The 13108-nt window shown below is 39.5% G+C and overlaps 1 long non-coding RNA gene across 1 annotated transcript in view; it reads right to left on the bottom strand.

Annotated features, from left to right (window-relative positions):
• The window catches only part of LOC311426937, a 133872-nt gene that overhangs the window by 58737 nt on the left and 62027 nt on the right, over nt 1–13108 (bottom strand). Inside the window, exon 2 of the long non-coding RNA XR_014687118.1 lies at nt 409–443. This is a non-coding gene — a long non-coding RNA (uncharacterized lncRNA). The remainder of the gene's footprint in view (nt 1–408; nt 444–13108) is intronic.

Genomic DNA, 13108 nt, shown 5'->3' with positions numbered 1-13108 from the left:
TTGTTGCTGTTTTTCCCTATATCACTTTCCCGTCATAAGTAATGGATTTCTGAGGATTTGTTAGAGTAGAATGAAGGGAAGGGAAGGGAAGGGAAGGGAAGGGAAGGGAAGGGAAGGGAAGGGAAGGGAAGGGAAGGGAAGGGAAGGGAAGGGAAGGGAAGGGAAGGGAAGGGAAGGGAAGGGAAGGGAAGGGAAGGGAAGGGAAGGGAAGGGAAGGGAAGGGAAGGGAAGGGAAGGGAAGGGAAGGGAAGGGAAGGGAAGGGAAGGGAAGGGAAGGGAAGGGAAGGGAAGGGAAGGGAAGGGAAGGGAAGGGAAGGGAAGGGAAGGGAAGGGAAGGGAAGGGAAGGGAAGGGAAGGGAAGGGAAGGGAAGGGGAGAAAATACAGGACGAGCTTTATATGCTACCTACCTTTGTGAATTCTAGTGGCTTTTGTGGTTGAAAATCTGTGATTAGACATTGAAAATGGAAATGTTAAGATTCTGATACTGAAACAATCAAATCATTTTACATGCAGTACCACCATCCTTATTTGGCATAGATGCTATGCTTAATATACTTGAATAATTTAAGCAATGTAATTAAATTAAGGCTCGTCATGGAAAAGTGCTCAACAGAGCAACAACTCAGAGGAAGTGGGCAATTGTTTTGAAAAATTCAGTCACCAGCAAGAAAACCTAATTCAACATCCTCACTTAGCCTTGGTTTATAGCACAGAAAATGAAATACTTTCAGACTTGTGCTAGGAAAAAATAAATAAATAAATAAAACCTGGGGGGGGGGGAGGAGCAAAGTAAACTTGGAGGTCATGAGTTGCAATGACCGCAGTTCTTCCATTGCATATGATTACAATGATGGCAAAAAATATTAAGACCAATTGCTTAGCACTATGAGCACAAGTTTCATTATTTTAATTTGGCAGCTGAATTTTCTATGGACTTTACTGTGGTTGTGCTCAGCTTCACAAAGTTGAAAGAGATTTTCAATTTTTTAAAGAAAAAATAACAACAACAACAACAACAAAAATCAAATGCAAGTTCCTTGCCAGGCAGATTTTTCCCCACAGAGTTCCCACAGCTCTAATTTTAAATACTGTGATAGTTCTCTGAAAGAAATATTATGGATTATTCTTTTAAGGCAATTCGAAAATGATAATTGTTGCCATCTTCAGACATTCTCACCACACTATAGAGAATTTTACACTGCCATCAAACATCTCCCTCCTGCAGTGACTCTTAGGCTGAAGCATGCTGTGTTAGAGACCAAATGCCCTGGCTTCTCTCCTTCATTCTGTGCTTGGAAAGTCATGCAGACTTACTAGCTTCTCCTATCCACACAGAAAATACAAACCCATGATTTTGCCATGTAGACTGCCCCAATTTTATGCAAGTCTTTCTCAAATGTACAGTCCTAAGCATCTTTGGAAACTGCGCTTTTGGAAACTGAAACTAATGGCCTAAACCAATTGGCTTGAGCCTAATGAACATGCTAGTCTGGTTCTAGACTCCCAAACTAAAGAGTTTATTTCTCCAAGCACTGTGGAGGTGTGGTTTTACAGTTCTGGGCAGCTGAACTCCACCACAGCTGCTCTATCATTCCCCCTCCTCAAAGGGAATGGGGGAAATACAATGGAAAGAGCTCAGGTGTTCAGGTAAGGACAGGCAGGTCACTTGACCATCACTGTCACAGAGAAATCAAACTCAGCATATGGAGATTAATTTATTGCCTATCACAAGCAGACTAGAGCAGTGAGAAACTAAAGCAACGTAAAACTCCTTCACCCCATCATCCTCTTTCACCTCCTGACACAGAAGAACAGGGAATGGGGGCTAGGGTCAGTTCCTGATGCTTCATCTCTGCCACTCCTTCACGGTCACTCTCTGCCCCTGCTCCACGTGGGGTCCCTCCCACGGGATGCCATCCTTCCCAAACTGAGCCTGCAGAGGCTGCCTACAGGCAGCAGTTCTTCAAGAGCTGCTCCCACACAGCTCTGTACCATGGGGTCCATCCCCCAGGAGCAAACTGCTCCAACACGGGTCCCCCATGGGTGGGTGGCAGCTCCCCCCAGACCCCCTGCTCCTGCGTGGGCTCCTCTCCATGGGCTGCAGCTCCGGCCTGGGACCTGCTCCTGCGGGGGCTCTCCATGGGTTGCAGTGTGGAGATCTGCTCCATGTGGGACCCATGGGCTGCAGGGGGACTGCCTGCCCCACCAGGGGCCTCTCCACAGGCCACAGGGGAACTGCTGCTGCATGCCTGCAGCACCTCCTGCCCCCCTGCTGCACAGCTGGTTATTACTCTTCTCTCTCCCAGGTGCTGTAGCACAGCAGGTGTATATATATATTATTTATATATATATATATATATATATATATATATAATTTATATGTTATATTATATATATATTATATATATATATTATTTATATATATTATATATATATATTATTTATATATTATATATTATATATATATATATATATATATATATATATATATATATATATATATAATACAACATATATATATATATATATATATTTTTTTTTTTCCTTCCTTCAGTCAGTTTCCTACCTTCCCTGAGGCCCAACCAGCATCACTTACTGGCTTGTCTCTGGCCAGCAGTAGGTACTTTTTGGAGCCAGCAGGAGCTGGCCTGGGGCAGCTGCTGGGATTTGCTCAGAGAGGCCACCCCTGCAGCCCCTCTGCTATCAAAACTTTACCACGTAAACCCAGTACAGAAGGTCAAAGGGAAAACAAACTATTCCTTGGAGAACTACCTCCAAGACTTCTATTACTCGATCTTTAATCTTCTCCTCCAAAAACACCAACAAAGATCCTGTTTTAAGATAGTCATATAAGATGTTCACTATTGGTGCAGACAGAGGATGAATTCTCAAAAAATGAAACAGATGAGTGAAACAAAACAACATCAATTGCATTCGATATAAGACCATGCCATGGGAAAGTTTAACTGCCTGGAAAGTAGACAAACTAAACTCTTTGAAACCAATCACATTCTTGTTTAAAAATAATAATAATCTATAGTGTGAAAACAACTCTTACAAATATGAGAAGTACAGTAAAAGCAGTCAGCCCATCTACCATCTCCTGGGACTCTCCTGCAATGCTCTGTGGTTCCCCTGGAGTACCTCTGTGTCACTAGATATTGGTAACATACTTTCACATAGCTTTCACATAAATCTGTATGCATATGTTTTATGCTACCTGGGTTTTGCAATGTTAAAGTACAGTCATGAGCATTAGATTCAAATACCCTATCTGCCAACAAGATTTTGCCTGCTTCTGCTTTGCTTAATCTGCCCACAATCCCTATACAGATCCAAATGTCAGTATCCAACCCTATGCTGGATAGCAAGCCAGGAGTAAACATGGTCCTTTTAAACAGCACATCCTGGAGAAGACTTCTTCCCACCAATCTCTCCTCACCCAGGAAAGAGTAAGAGTACTAGGGCTGATCTGAGAAAAAGCTGTCAGCATCATTTCTGTCACTGTTCTCCAAATAACAGAATATTGTTTTTATTTTATTGCCCATTTAGGACTGGAGAATCCCATTTCCTTGTTAGAGAATCAAATGTTTCTTTTATTAGTGAAAAACAATATATATTTCTCTCTCTCTCTCTCTCTTTTTTTTTTTTTTCTTTTTTTTTTTCCTTTCTTTAAATGGTTTTAAATCACATGACCTTTTAAGAAGATTACAGAGTACAAGAGGATTCTGGGTGTACTGATAATATCAGTCTCAGGAGAGGGATAAGTGTCGGTATCTATAATGGCAGTTACTGGTTGTCTCAGAAATGAATATAATATTTACTATATAGACAATTTTCCCACATATCCTTGGACTTTAATTTTTTTCCACTAATTTATTCATCATACATTGCCAGGCCTTTGAAGATTATGATAATATGCTTTCATTCCAAATTTGGAAATATTAACTTCCTGGAGGACCTTCTGATATGTAGTATAATTGTATGAATGTGTATATATTTAGGATGAGGCTTCGGACAAAATCCCACCCTCCTGTCATCAACCTGAAATGGAGACAAATTGACGATTTGAAAATTAATTGGGAAAAAATAAAATTATATTAAATCTGTTAGCAGAGAAAATCATCATGGAGTTTGTGTGCACAAACACAACCTAAAATCTTAAGAAAAAAAAAAAAAAAGCTAGGATCACAGTTTGAAAAGCTGTACACAGACCAGAGGTCTGAGATAAATAGTGCATACACATTCAGCCTACATTTTTTTTTTTTTTTTCTATCAAGGGAAAGTGTCTAAACATTCTGTTTATAAAAGCTTACACAAGACCTTTATATGGGTACAGGACAGTTTGGGTACTTCATGTCTATAACAGGAGGTAGAAAGCACCTCATACTCAGAAATCTTATGTTGCCTCTAACATTTTTTAAGCCTTTCAGTGGCTCCAAGACAGCTATGGGGAAGGATCAGAAAAAAAAAAAAAAAAAAAAAAAAAAAAAAAAAGAGAGACACATGTTTCTTTGTGACCTCATTGTGACCTTTCAGTACCTAAAGAGGTCTTATAAAAAGATGGAGATGGTCTCTTTACTCAGGTAGATAATGATAGGACAAGGGGAAATGGTCTTAAACTAAATGAGGGTAGATTTAGACTAGACATATAGGAAAAAAATCTTCACTGTAAGGGTAGTGAGGCACTGGAACAGGTTGCCCAGAGAAGTTGTGGATGCCCAATCCCTGGAGATGTTCAAGACCAGGCTGGATGGGGCCTTGGACATCCTGATCTAGTGGTGGCATCCCTGCCTATGGCAGGAGGGGTGGAATTCCATGATCTTTGGGTTGGAAGTCCCTTCCAACCCGAGCCATTCTATGATTCTATGATAAGTAACTAGCAAAGATTCTTGTCTTAGATGATGCAGGCATAGAAGCTAGGAAGTAGTATATAAACCTAAATATCAGCCTGATTTCTTGGTCATGGCAGTAGGGTACCATGTTCTGCAGAAATATTTTTTCATCTTTATTAGCAACTGAGCAGACAGTTTGACATGCTGACATATGTTGCTGGTCTCACAAGTAGAGAATCTGTCTCCCATGTCATAGAATCATAGAATCATTAATGTTGTAAAAGACCTTCAAGATCATCCAGTCCAACCATCACCCTACTACCAATGTCACCAATGTCAATACTACCAATGTCACCCACTAAGCCATGCCCTAAACTATACCCAGTGCCACGTCCAACCTTTTCTTGAACACCCCCAGGGACGGTGGGTGCAACCCACCCCTGGGCAACCTGTTCCAATGCCTGACTACTCTTTCTGAGAAGAAATATCTCCTAATTTCAAACCTAAACCTCCCCTGGGGCAACTTGACGCCATTCCCTCTAGTCCTATCACTAGTTATCTGTGAGAAGAGGCTGATCCCCAGCTCCCCACAAGACAGAGAAGGAAAGAAATCTGTTTTTTAGCAGGTTTGGCCAGCAAGGCAATTGCCCTCAACACACAAATCTTCATGCAGATATTTTGCCTCCCTTTCTATCTCTCTGGTTACAATGCTTTTGCAATGTCCTCATCCCTCAGCTCTCACCTTTCTCACAGGCCTATCCTTCACTGGTTTACCACCTGGAGGAGCCTGTCTTCTTCTGCACACATATTTGTATTTTCAGACATGGACATCACACTGGTTTAGGTTGTTAACCGTAGCAGCTTTGTAGATGTTTGCCAGCTAAAACAAACATCCATCATGTGAGCAAGGAGTAAATCACAGAATCACAGAATCACAGAATTTTCTAGGTTGGAAGAGACCTCAAGGTCATCGAGTCCAACCTCCAACCTAACGCTAACAGCCCTCCACTAAACCATATCCCTAAGCTCTACATCTAAACGTCTTTTGAAGACTTCCAAGGATGGTGACTCCACCACTTCCCTGGGCAGCCTGTTCCAGTGCCTCACAACCCTTTCAGTGAAGAAGTTCTTCCTAACATCTAGCCTAAAACTCCCCTGGCTCAACTTAAACCCATTCCCCCTCGTCCTGTCACCAGGCACGTGGGAGAACAGGCCAACCCCCACCTCGTTACAGCCTCCCTTGAGGTACCTAAAAAGAGCGATAAGGTTGCCCCTGAGCCTCCTCTTCTCCAGGCTGAACAAGCCCAGCTCCCTCAGCCGCTCCTCGTAGGACTTGTTCTCCAGGCCCCTCACCAGCTTCGTCGCCCTTCTCTGCACCCGCTCAAGCACCTCGATGTCCTTGTAGCGAGGGGCCCAAAACTGAACACAGTACTCGAGGTGCGGCCTCACCAGAGCTGAGTACAGGGGGACGATCACCTCCCTAGCCCTGCTGGTCACACTGTTCCTGATACAAGCCAGGATGCCGTTGGCCTTCTTGGCCACCTGAGCACACTGCTGGCTCATATTCAGCCGACTATCCACCATCACTCCCAGGTCCTTCTCTGCCTGGCAGCTCTCCAACCATTCCTCTCCCAGCCTGTAGCTCTGCTTGGGGTTATTGCGCCCCAGGTGCAGGACCCGGCACTTGGCCTTGTTAAACTTCATGCAGTTGACCTCAGCCCATCGGTGCAGCCTATCCAGATCCTCCTGCAGAGCTTTCCTACCCTCAAGCAGATCGACACACGCACCTAACTTGGTGTCATCTGCGAACTTACTGAGGGTGCACTCGATGCCCTCGTCCAGATCATCGATGAAGATATTAAAGAGGACCGGCCCCAGCACCGAGCCCTGGGGGACGCCACTAGTGACTGGCCTCCAACTGGACTTGGCTCCATTCACCACGACTCTTTGGGCCCGGCTATCCAGCCAGTTTCTAACCCAACACCTTGCACTTGGACTTGTTGAACCTCATTCAGTTCATATTGGCCCACTTGGCCCACTCAAGCTTATCCAGGTCCCTTTGGGTGACATCTCTTCCTTCTATTGTATTGACTGCACCACTCAGCTTAGTGTCATCTGCAAGCTTGCCAAGGGTGCACTCAATCCCACAGTTTGTGTCATTGATAAAGATATTAAACAGTATCAGTCCCAGGATACACTCCTGAAGGACACCCTGCACATGAGGACAATATCCCGGTACTCTTCCCAGGCCACATCTCCCTGCTTCCACCACCTGTGCATTTCCTTCTTCTGCCTCAGTTGAACCAGCAGGTCCATGCTCAGCTATCCCAGTTTCCTGCACTCAGGCAAAAAACCTACATTGCATATTCTGTAATGCTCAGTGAGACCCATATCCATCATGCCATCTGCAAAACAGATCTCACTCATGTATCAGCTGTTGTGTGATCGTGAAGTACCTTCATTGGAGGACACCTATAAACAACAGACTAGAAAATCAGAGAAAAAAAGATAGGGAAATCCTACAAATTTTCGATTAAATTTCATTTTTCAGCTAATCTTTCAAATGTAATAAAAAAGTAATTGTACAGGCACAGTGTATATAAACTTTCCAGCTAATTCTCAACAGGTTTTGACAGGATCAGTATTTGTCTTATACCTGCAGGAAATGTTCCTGTTCTAAGTGTGCTTTTATCTAATTCACCTGTGGGGTAGAGCTAAAAATAGTTATAAAAGACAGTTTGTTAAGACAAAATGGATTGCTTCAGATTTACCCTTGCATCTTTAGAAGCAGAAAAAAATAAAATAATAGAAGTTTTCTTTTTTCTTTCCTCTTTTATTTACTAGAAATCACTTTGTTACCTCTCCCACATTTGTTCACTAGGACCCTATTTTGTGCTGTTTCTGAGAAAATTCCATACTAATAATAATAACAACAGCAATAACCATAACAATAACAACAGTATCTTTATGAATAGACCTAACATACAAGATCTTTTAAGTGGAACTGTAACTGAGGGTTCTTCATAGCTATTGACAGCAGCATTGTCTGGAGTCACCAAAGTCAGCATTAAAAATGATGGCACAGGTAACAAAACCAGATTAATTTCAATAAGAGATTCACCTGGAACAAAGTTATAAATGAGTAAATACTTAACACTGTATTTTCACCCTGAACTTGCTTTGGTCACAAGTGTCTGTCATAGAACATCTTAAGTACAATACAGTGCAATTAACTGAGATTACTCTGCTATAAACTATTATTATTTGTGATCATTATTTCCTCCCATCTCACTCCTTTCTTCCTCTGCCTTAATTTTCAGGACTGACTCAAAATCAAAGCAATAAATGTTCTTACTGGTGTAAATGGCCCTTATAACAGCCTTCCCATAGTTAAAGGGGGCCTACAAGAAAGCTAGGAAGGGACTCTGTCAGGGAGTGGAGTGATAGAACAAGGAGTTATGGATTTAAAATAAAAAGGGTAGATTTAAATTAGATATTAGGAATAAACTTACTCAGAGGGTGGTGAGGCACTGGAACAGGTTGTCCAGAGAAGCTGCGGATGCCCCACCCCTGGAAATGTTTAGGGTTAAGTTGTATGGGTCTTCGGGCAACCTGGAGTAGTGGGAGGCATCCCTACCCATGGCAGAGGGGTTGGAATTGGACTACCTTAAAGGCACATTCCAATGCAAACCATTCTATGATTCTATGATTCTGTGAGTCTATGATTCTGTGATCTATGAAATGGATAGTCAGTGGCACTTCACTCTAATTTTCTACTTTCAAGTCTCACATTTCATGAAGACTATTTTCTAGCGGATGATTTCTAAACAATCCCTACTCAATAAAACATGCTTCAACAAAGAATGAGGCACATCTCAAGACTGCTTCCCATCAGTTTTACTTGTAATTATTTAAGAAATTACCACGTGGTAAACATTAGGCGTGCACTTCTGCTCTTAAAATCAAACCAAAAAATCTTGAAGATTTTTTCTTGGCTCAAGAAAGTTTAGGCCACCAAGTGTGTTCTGGGTTAGAAGTATACACTATAAAATGGTTTTTAATTTGGTAAGGATGATAAAGGCCAACACTATTAAACAGTACATCCTATCAACTGTTTTTCTAATATTAATTCTCTGGCAAAAGAATGATGGTGTTACTCAGAACTGAACTAATCCTCCATTTATTAAGCTTGGTTTCAGACCCAAGCATTCATTAATAGTGAAGAACATCATTGTATAGAGACATTTATGGATATATTATCCAGGATAAAAAATACTAAGGAATCATATTCTCGGGAAAAAGTGTCTGAAAAAAGTGTGAAGAAATCCAACTGTCTCAGAACTGTTTGCAAAATTACAACGTATTCTTTATGGGAAAAGAGAATTTAAAGCATAGTTAAAAAGAAAAGTGATGATTGTTCAAAGACTGGAATAGAGTATCTCACAATGAAGAGACATAGAAGGACAGCTAAGGAAATGGAAATTAATTATGTTGATGCAGAGTATTTTTGCCATAACAGTTGCACTCTGTAAATAAGTTTTGACCCGGCAAGGTCAACAGTTTATTCCCATTTACTGTAATAAGAGATTCTTATGAGTGATTCTTGTTCCAGCAGAATGGAATAGTTTCAGCAAAAACAGTAACCTTTCTCCCCTTCCTGTTCTTCTCCTCCACATCGATCTCCTGCCAGGTAGAAGTTCATAAGTATCCTCATATCCTCAGTTTGTATTATCAGCTTATATGTCTTGAGTGAGGATACAGCAGAGAAGGAAGCTCCATCTTCAACTAGACAAAATTAAATGAGCACTTGACTTCCTTCACTTTCTTATTGAAAGCCGGACCTCTTCAATTTAAATCAAATCGTTTTTCCTAATAAATGTTTAAAGAACTTGTGTGGTTTGCCAGTTGTACAGTTTTTGAAACTTTCTATCTAATGACCAGAATATTTGAAAGATTGTTGTGAATAGTGAAAAAGGACTTAAAAAATTGGAGGGCTACTGTAGTAGGGAAATATGAATCCAAGCAAACAAAATGGCAGAGCAATATAAGTAAATATGATATGCTTGACAATCATGTTTAATAAATAATAATAGCAGAAGGTATCTTTAGATGGTACTTTTATTTATCTGAAATCTGAGTTTCACACGTAGACACAAAGGTATTGCAAATTTTCCCCAACCTACATGTGGCCAACATTCCCTCCATGATTTTATATGGGGGAAAAGAAAAGAAAAGAAAAGAAAAGAAAAGAAAAGAAAAGAAAAGAAAAGAAAAGAAAAGAAAAGAAAAGAAAAGAAAAGAAAAGAAAAGAAAAGAAAAGAAAAGAAAAGAAAAGAAAAGAAAAGAAAAGAAAAGAAAAGAAAAGAAAAGAAAAGAAAAGAATATTTATATATCAATATTTTGAATCCTCTGATCTTTTTCAGTTCAGGAGGTATTCTCTTAGAGAAAACTGTTTAGATGTAGAGCTTAGGGATATGGTTTAGTGGGGACTGCTAGCGTTAGGTCAGAGGTTGGACTCAATGATCTTGAGGTCTCTTCCAACCTAGAAATTCTGTGATTCTGTGATTCTGTGTTTGAAAATTATCTTATTAAGATAGGGAAACCACAATATCAAAAAAAAAAAAAAAAAAAAAAAAAAGCATTCAGAGTGTATCACTACTTTCAGAGTGATATTCTGACTTTTGTTTTTGTTTTTGTTATCCCAAACAGCCATCTGCACTCTTAGTTTAATTTCCATCATAAGAAACATTATTGTGTTTTTTTACCTCTAATATTCTCTCTGACAGTGGCAATAAGAGATGCTATTTAGGAAGAATGAGACTAATTGCTGTTCTCTTCCATGCCTTCATACATTCCCAGTAGTAATGATTAGGGATGTTAGAAGGAAGATTCCTTTAGCGCTTATTTTAGACATGTTCTCCAGGATTTACTTTTATCTTCTTATGGACTTAAAAAAAAAAAAAAAAGAAAAAAAATCTTTTCTAAACCAGCATATGCCATTTACAGAGCTGCTTTTAGACTACCTAACCTATAAATGCATATACACATATTTTTATATCAGTTCATATATGTATATATGCAATGTATTTGGAAGAGATCCACACGGTACCCATGTACATGTATGTATGAAAGATACATTAAAAAAAGTCTTTTTTTTTTTTGGTAATTTTCCATTGTAAGCACCATACTATTTAAAGCAGAGACAGAGAGACAGCAATCGTTCTTTAAAAGGTGCATAACATTTCACAGGTCCTATTGCCTCCAGCAAGATATCAATCACTTTTAGGATAATAAAAGGGCATGTGTCACAACTGGCAGTTCTTCATTTGAATGTCTTTGAAATAAGATCTGAAACTGTGCTGTTTCTTTAGTGGTTGCAACTCCCAACTTGACAAGGCAGCTGAAAATAAACCCTTAAAGAGCAGTGATTAGTACTTGCTATCCTTTTATCAACATATTTTCAAGGACACTTGAATGTTTTCAAGTGTTCATTACTTCTTTCTTGAAGTGAAAAGTCCATCTCGAAAACCATCCTCCACACACACAGACCTCTGAGATGAAATATAAAGAGGAAAGAATATGTTAACTGGTGAACTAAATGAGATATAGATTTTATATGTCTGACAGAGTTTTTGCCTGGGAGCATGTCAAATATATTACTAATTTTCTCTTACTTTGCATGAATAGTCTTGTTTCAAAATGAAAAAATGTCTTGGCACTGCAAGATGTTTCCTTAGACTTACATATTTAGTAGCTATAATATGTATATATATATATATATATATTTTTTTTTTTTTTTCTGAACATTTGAGAACTTTTTCTGTACGAACTGGAACAATTAAGACCCTAAAGCAATATTTTCTTGCCATTGTTTTACTATCTATACAACAACAAGTCTGCATATAGAAAGGGCAGCAAAACCAAACCAAAAACAACAACAAAAAAACACCAAAATTCTTACACCATAGAGAAACCTGTCAGGAGCTCTATAAGCAGGTTCACTGGAGGACATATAATAACAGGCAGAAAAAGCACCAGAAGGTTCACTGGAAAAGGATAAAATTCACAAAGAGCCAGAAGACCCCTTGAGCTCCAAATTGCCAAAGTCTTTATTACCAGAAAGATTTAAAGGTCTATTAATCTTACTCCTTAATTCAACCCAGATGACTTGTGCTTCTCAAGGTGAAGTTAGTTATTATGGCTGAATCTAATGTCTTTCTACAACCGAAACAGTAAGCTCCTTTTCTTAACACTTTATTCCCTGTTTCATACCTAATGTTCATATCCCATCTCTGGCACCCACTGGTCAGTCATTCCAGCTTGCTTAATGAGTCAGAAAGTTAATCCAATGCAAAAATTTAAATCTTTATTCCTGTGTTGAAAAGCTAAACAAGCTCACAGTGTGGGCAAGCACATGTCAAAATCTGTGCAAAGACAGGGAGAGGAGTGAGGGGAATGGGAAGTGGGCAAAGTACTTTTGCCTTTTGGCAGTGGTGAGGCACAAGGATGGCCAAGCTGTAGCACCTAATCACCTCACCAGGGGCTTCAGCTGGGTAAAACCACCACAATTGTATATTTTAGTAAGGCTAAGCAATCGAATCATGTAAAAGTCATATCGTCATATCACTTCCTCTACCATGACCTAAAATCGTAGTTGATGCTAAAAAATAAAGTGATTTTAAAATCATGCATTCTTTAATTGGCCTTCTGAGAATGTACTTTTCATTCTGCTAGTTGTTGTTTTTCTACCAACATCAGTAACGAAGTAAAACAAAAAACAAAACAAAGATTTTCACAAGCCTTGAGAAACTAGTGTTTTTGTTTGTTTGTTTGTTTTGCTTTTTTTTAAGATCAAGCTAAATATCATGAGACCCATGATAAAATACATAGTTCGCAAGAATACTCTTTATGCTCTATATTTTCTTCCAAAGGATGAATCAAGCCAGATGGGGTTTTTTGATTGTTTGTTTGTTTTTGGTGTTTGTCTTCCTCTGTTATACTGGCCTGGAGAAAGTTTTACCTCCTATTTTCATTTGTTGAGACCAGATCACTCTGTAGAAAGCAGTAAAGAAGAGTTGGAATAAGGGCTTGGGTTTTTCTCTTTTCTGTTCATTTTTATTCTCCTCCAGCCAGCCTCACACAAGTTGTATTATTATACAAGTACATATTAGCATACAATTATGAAGAGTATATAGCAGAACTAGTCCTGATTCCATTCAAACAAATGAACATGAAGGCTACACATTTCAAGGGAAATCAAATATCAGGATGA

The sequence above is a fragment of the Aythya ferina genome, assembly GCF_964211825.1.
Source record: "Aythya ferina genome assembly, chromosome: Z".
Classification (NCBI taxonomy): domain Eukaryota; kingdom Metazoa; phylum Chordata; class Aves; order Anseriformes; family Anatidae; genus Aythya; species Aythya ferina.
This window is presented reverse-complemented; position numbering and strand designations above follow the sequence as displayed.